This window comes from Pteropus vampyrus, unplaced genomic scaffold (assembly GCF_000151845.1).
Source record: "Pteropus vampyrus isolate Shadow unplaced genomic scaffold, Pvam_2.0 Scaffold349, whole genome shotgun sequence".
Taxonomy (NCBI): domain Eukaryota; kingdom Metazoa; phylum Chordata; class Mammalia; order Chiroptera; family Pteropodidae; genus Pteropus; species Pteropus vampyrus.
Genome location: NW_011889130.1, coordinates 1143859 through 1151004, shown reverse-complemented (window position 1 = coordinate 1151004; position 7146 = coordinate 1143859). Strand labels below are relative to the sequence as shown.

At 38.2% G+C, this 7146-nt stretch overlaps 1 pseudogene; it reads right to left on the bottom strand.

Annotated features, from left to right (window-relative positions):
• Positions 1 to 5914: 5914 nt before the first annotated feature.
• On the bottom strand, positions 5915 to 6033 carry LOC111731121 (annotated as a pseudogene).
• Between the last annotated feature and the right edge of the window lie 1113 nt (positions 6034 to 7146).

The window sequence follows — 7146 nt, the reverse complement described above, 5'->3', positions numbered from 1 at the left end:
GTAGTTATAGTGATTTTATTAATTATTTTCTGATTATTTTTGTAGTTCTCTATTTCTTTCTTATTCTCTTGTTCTCTACTGTCAGGGTAACACTGGTCTCATAAAATGGGTGGGAGTCTTCTATACTGATAGTGCTGTATTTGAATTTTTTTTTCTCTTTATTTTTTGTATGTGTCTTATAAGTTTTTGGTCTGTGGTTACTATGTGATTCATATATACCAAGCTGTGTTTATTTTAAATTATTTGTATTTTAAGTTAATTTTCACTTAAGTTCAAACACAAACTAAAATCACTACAATATTTACTCCTCCCACCCATGTTTATGTTTTTGCCTTTAGTTTTTGTTTCTTCTGTGTGTGTTTGTGTATATCCTTTAATTTATTGTTGTAATTACACACAATATTCCTACTTTTGAATTTTAACTTTTGTACTAGCTTTATAGTTTAATCCACTCCTGTTTTTATGTGTTTGCCTTTGTCAGTGAGAATTCTCTTCTTTCCTGTATCTTATTCATGGTTTTGATCTTTTTTTGTTCTTAAAGAAGTCCCTTCAACATTTCTTGTAATAATGGTTTAATGGTGATAAACTCCTTTAGTTTCTCCTTGTCTGGGAAACTCTTTATCTCTACTTCAATTCTAAATGATAGCCTTGCTGGGTAGAGTAAGCTTGGTTGTAAGTCCTTGCTTTTTTTTTTTTTATCACTTTTGGCCTGCAAAGTTTCTGTTGAGCAATCATTTGACAGTTTATGGGATTTACCTTGTAGGTAACTTACTGCTTTTCTCTTGCTGCTTTTAAGAGTCTCTCTGTATTTAAACTTTGGCATTTCAATTATGATGTGCTTGTTGTGGACCTCTTTGGGTTCCTCTTTCTTGGGACTCTCTGTGCTTCCTAGGCTTGTATGTCTATTTCCTTCACTGGGCTAGGGAAGTTTTCTGTCATTATTTCTTCAAACAGGTTTTCAATACTTTGCTCCCTCTCTTTTCCTTCTGGTACCCTATCATGCAAATATTGTTATGCTTGATATTGTGCAAGAGGTCTTTTAAGTTATAATCATTTAAAAGAACTTTTTTTTTTTGCTACTCAGAATGTTTTCCACTACCTTGTCTTTCAGATTGCTAATTCAACTCTCTGCTTTATCTAATCTACTGTTGATTCCTTCTAATATATTCTTAATTTGTTATTGTATTCTTCATTTCTGACTGGTTCTCTTTTATGTTTTCTATCTCTAATATTATAATTCTTATCTCTTTGTGTAAGTTCTCACAGAGTTCATCTATTTTTTTCCTAGGTTTATTTAGCATCTTTATAACCATTGTTTTGAACTTTACCTCTGGTAAATCATTAGTTTCCATTTTGTTTAGTTCTTTTTCCTGGAGTTTTATCCTGTACTTTCATTAGGAACATGTTTCTTTGTCTCCTCATTTTGGCTGCTTCCCTGTGTTTGTTTCTATTTATTAGATTAGTCTGCTACTTCTGCCAGTTTTGGCATGATGATCTTATGTAAAAGGTGTCCTTTGTGGACAAGTACCACAGTTTCTCTGGTCACCTGAGCCAGGTGCTTCAGGGGTGTCTCTTGTGTGGGTTGTGTGTGCACTTTTGTATTTAATCAGAGACTCCGGGATGAGAAAGACTTTGGAGGGGTATGAGGATCTTCATGCTTCTCCACTGCTTTCTGCTCCTATACCACCATTGCCTCCTGAGTATGAGCAAGACTTAGAGAGGGAGGCTCACAGAGATCAGCAGGCTAGGGGAGGAGAGGACAGTCAGGAATGGACTTTGATGGGCTAAATCAGTACCTCCAGGAAAGTTATAAATACTGATGATGGGGAAATATGAGTATGTGTATGACCTCTGATCTATATTTGTCTGTGTTATATGTAATATGGTGTTTCAGTTAAGAATTCTACTTATGATGGAAAGGAAAACGTATGTTTTTTGGTAACAGAAGGTATAAAATATGGAGATTTATTTTGAAAGAAATTACGGGAAAGGTATTTGTCTTAAAGTTGGTTATTTCTGATTAAAGGAAAAGAGGCAAACTGAAGGAATAGCAGGTTTGTGACAAAAAATCCTGAGAGGAAATTTTATGTGATTAAGTTAAAAAAAATGAAAATTTAAATGCCAAAAGTAAGCTAATGCACAATTAAAGTTGTATTTTTCATGTTGTCTGCCTCTGGGGCCCTTAGAATAGGCTTTCAGAGATTTTTATTCCCAGTAGGCAGGGACTACAGCCCTATCTCAGCTTTGAAGAAGTTACAGAAGACAGACCTTCCTCCCTCAACATCCCCTTAAAAGTTTGGGAATACAATCTCTGAAAGAAAATAGTTGTAGAGAGCAGATCTGTGTTGCAGATCCTGCAGCTGAAGCATCTGCAAAGCTATGCTTGACTATGTTGCACTCTGCCAAGGGCAGAGAAGCAAAGAACAGACAGCTGCTTGTAGTTTAGCACAGATAACTGGTGGGTACAGACAGGCCTTGTGGAGATTATTGTTGCCAGCAAGTTTCAATTCTCAAGAAGGAGACTCCCGCCCACTCCTTCTGCTATCCCTAACTCAGGAGAAGTTATCTGCAGCCCAGGAGTAGTTAAAGAAGAACTGGAGGCAGGGCATATTGAGCCTTTTATTAGTCCCTGGAATACTCCAATTTTTGTCATTAAAAAGAAATCAGGGAACTGGAGATTATTATAGGACCTCCGAGCAGTTAATTTGACTATGGAAATCACAGGTGCCACTCAACTTGGCCTCCCTACTCTTACTATGATTCCTTGGAATTTTCATCTTATTATTGTAGATTTGAAGGACTCTTTCTTTACTATACCATTAGATCCTGAATACAAGAAGAGCTTTGCTTTTAGCGTTCCTCCACTTAATTTTAAGAAACTCATGAAGTGGTATCAGTGGAAGGTTCTTCCACAAGGTATGGCTAATAGTCCCACAGTGTGTTAAAATTTTGTTGCTGAAGCAGTATTGCCAATTAGAGAAAAGTTTCCAAACTCCTATATCATTTTGCTTGCGTGTGCAGAGAAAAGAGTACTACTGCAAGCATATGCTGAATTGCAGGTATCTTTACAGAACTATGGTCTTTGCATTGTACCAGAGAAAGTGCAGGGGTCTGCATCTTTTTCATATTTGGGAACTATGATTTTGCAATGTACAGTTAAACCACAAAAAGTTCAAATTCGATTTGACTCATTAAAAATGCTTAATGATTTTCAAAAAGTACTTAGAGATAGTAATTGGCTTAGGACACAGTTAGGAATCACCACAGGACAACTGCAGCCTCTTTTTGATATATTGAGAAGGGATTCACATCCTTCTTCTCCCAGAAAGTTAACTCTTGCTGCTAAACAGGCTTTACAATTAGTAAATGAAACAATACAAAAACACAGGTCTATTGTATAGACCCCTCTCTGCCTTTGTTACTAATAATCTGCCCAACTAAGTCCCTACCAACTGGGATTATTTGGCAGAGATCAGGCCCAATAGAGTGGCTGCATTTACCAAATTCTGGTCCAAAGGTTCTTAACTCATATTATGAATTAATTGTTATTTTTATAGTAAGGGTTGAACCCGGATGTGACGGCTTTTGAGAAGAGATACTAATACTATAATTATTGCTTACAATCAAAAGCAGCAAGCATGGTTACATCAATATTCTAATTCATGGTCGTTATCATTAGCTCAATGTAATGCAATCATTGATTGTCATTATCCACCTGATAAACTGATACAGTTTTTGCTACAAACACCTGTAATATTTCCAAAGATGATTTCCCAGATACCTATCCCTAAGGCCATTACTGTCTTCACAGATGGCTCCAGCAATGGTATTGCTGCAGTACATACTCCTACTTAGACTTATTCAAAACAGACTAACATGACGTCAGCTCAGAGAACTGAATTATTGGCTTTAATCTGGGCTTTAGAGCTATTTCTGCAACAACCTATAAATATTTATTCAGACAGCGCTTATTTATATACTGTAAGTCAAGTTATTGAAACTGCCTTTATTGGACATATGGCAGATGAGAGCCTCTTCCATTTATTCATACAGCTCCAAAAGCTTATTCAAGCTAGGAAAGACCTATGCTTCATTGGACATATACAAGTACTCTTGCAGCTCCCAGGGCCACTAGCTGAAGGAAATGAAAATGCCGATCGCACTACCTGTGCTGATGGAGCTATTCCTATTTATTATTTGCTGGTAGCTGTGCTCTCTGCCCCTATGCAGTTAGTGATAGAAAGTCATCAATTACACCATCAGAATGCATCTGCCCTATGGAAGCAATTTAGACTGACTTGGGAAAGTGCTTGTCAAATTGTTAAACAGTTTCATCAATGTCATACTCATCTGCCTGTTCCTCACTATGGAGTGAATCCAAGAGGACTGTTACCTAATCACATATGTCAGATGGATGTTAGTCATGTAAGATCCTTCTGCAATACTCCCTATGCACATATTACTGTAGATACCAGTTCAGGATTTATTTTCACCATTTCTTATTCAGGGGCAGGCACTAATCATGTAATTAGTCATTGCTTGCAAACATTTGGAGTCCTAGGCCTTCCTAAGCAAATTAAGACTGACGATGGACCTGGGTATACTAGTAAGACATTTCAACAATTCCGTCATAAATTCCAGATCACACATGTCACAGGTATACCCTATAATCCTCAAGGATAAGGCATTGTGGAATGAGCTCATTGCACTCTCAAACTTCAAATACAAAAACAAAAAGGCAGAGTTAACCTCAGGACTCCTCAAAATGTATTAAATCATGTATTTTATACTTTAAAATTTTTAAACATAGATGATGATGGTCAAACAGCTGTAGAAAGGTTTTGGTCACCTTCAGGGAATCCATAAACAGTAGTTCGTTGTAAAGACTCATTAACTAATGAATGGCATGGCCCGGACCCTGTTTTAGTATGGGGCTGGGGGCATGTCTGTGTTTTTCCTGAAGGTGCTGATGGACCTCGTTGGCTGCCTGAAAGGCTGGTTAAACATTGTGGAGATGGTGAATAAATCAGACCCAGAGAAGCTCATCCCTCCCATGAAGCATCTGAAGATTACTCCTCCAATATTCCTTCCACAGTCCAGAGGGACTCAGAGGGCACGTAATCCCACATGGAGGGATATTAAACATTTGACATCAGAAGGACAGGACACATGGTTCAATGCCAAGGTTTGCCTGTCACACCTCACCGACTGTTTGTGGCCATGTTAGCTTTACTCACAGTACAAATAAGTATAGTTAAAGGAGAAAACTATTGGACATATTATCCCAATCCTCCTGTGTTACATCCAGTTACATGGGAAGATGTTAATGTACCTGCGCTTGTTAATGACATGCAGGTTCTCGGAGGCCATCCTGATGGCCGTATAAAGCCACAGTGGGTGAATTTTAATTATTCAGGGGTATCATTTTAATTATACAGTTGCACCACTGTATGTGGGGACTCATGCTGGGATTACAGGATGTTTGAAAATTGAATCTTACCTAAAGACTGCCATGGGAGTGGGGGCGGGACCATGCGACACGTTTAAGTACTTGCAGCAATTATCTATTCTCGAACTTTCTAACAATACTATAGTGGTGCCAGCAACGCATCCTCCTGGGATACCTTTTTGTCCCAATACTACATCAGTGAAGCCGAAAGGATGGATGAATTGGCTAGAATGTCCTCATCCTCTACCTTCAGAATATAATACAACTGGATGGTCACAGACAATGTATGATTGGTCTCATCGTCTTGTTGCTCATAAAGACTGGATGACACCTGGAAGGTACATAGCTTCTTTGATGACCACCCCAAAGGGACACATTCAAAAGGACCTGTGGTGTGCCTTTGCAGCCTTGAACTTCATTAATCTGTCTGATTCATCTACTGCAGATTTGATTTTTTTTTTCAAATGCCTACAGCACCTGGTATTCTTAAGTGGTCTCCCATCCCAGTACTAACCAGGCTTGTCCCTGATTAGTTTCTGAGATTGGATGAGATCGGGCGTGTTCAGGGTGGCATGGCTATAGACTCATCTACTGCAGATTTGAATATCAAGCATAGCTATGCAGTTCGAGCCTGCATTGCCACCCCTTATTGTCTTTCTAGTTGGACAATTACAAACAAATGCTTTGAATGGACTTCTTAATATATCTTGTGTCAACTGTAATCTAACTAATTGTATAAGTCCTCACAACAAAATGTCAGCTCTACTGGTTTTGAATCAACCTAGTTTTATAATGTTACCAACAAAATTGGAAGAGCCTTGGTATGATGATAGTGGTGTTCAAACTCTGTTAGATATAAAATCTGCCTTGAGTAGGGACAAAAGAATTATAGGACTGGTTATTGCTGGTTTAGTAGCCTTTGTGTCTTTAGTAGCCACGGCAGTTACTGCAGCAGTCGCATTGTCACAAAGCATTCTGAATGCCAATTTTGTAAATGAATTAGCCCATAATATGTCCATGGCCATGAAAAGTCAAGATTTAAAACTGATTTAAAATTTGAGGTAAAATTAAATGCTCTTAAATCAGTTGTTCAGATTGGAAATGAAGTTGAGGCCTCGAAGAGGATGAGTTTATGCTAGCATGCTTCCTATAAGGGATTGCTGCTTATAAGCAAATGTCTCACATTTCTGTTATTGTTTAGGCATGAGTACTGAGGAAAGGAGACTGAACACTGCTTGTAAAAACATAAAGCGAGGCTATATTTTAGAAATCAAGAGTGTCAGCCCTACACTGGTCAATAAGTGCTGACCCCAAGAATGTTTAGCATTTAGAATTGATAAATTTTGATTCAATAAATTGAGTGAATTGGCTGAATAAACATGAATTAGGCTCCCTGCATTGACTGTGTTGGATGCAGGTTTGCCATTGAGAGAAGACCCAAGATAAGGTGATGAACCAGCCCTGTGATGGGAGCTACATCAGTGGGGAGGAAAGCCTATTCACTGACAGGAGCAGAAGCAGGTTGAAAAGAAGATGACTAGGCTGGTCACAGGTCAGAACCACCATTGGGCACAGCCTCAAATTTCACGAAGGAGGGATTTGAGGGCTACACTGCTGACTCAACATTTGTTGAGTAGCCTGAAATTCCCTAATTATAATAATGTACTGAGACTCATCTTGGTTAGTTTTCCCTTTAA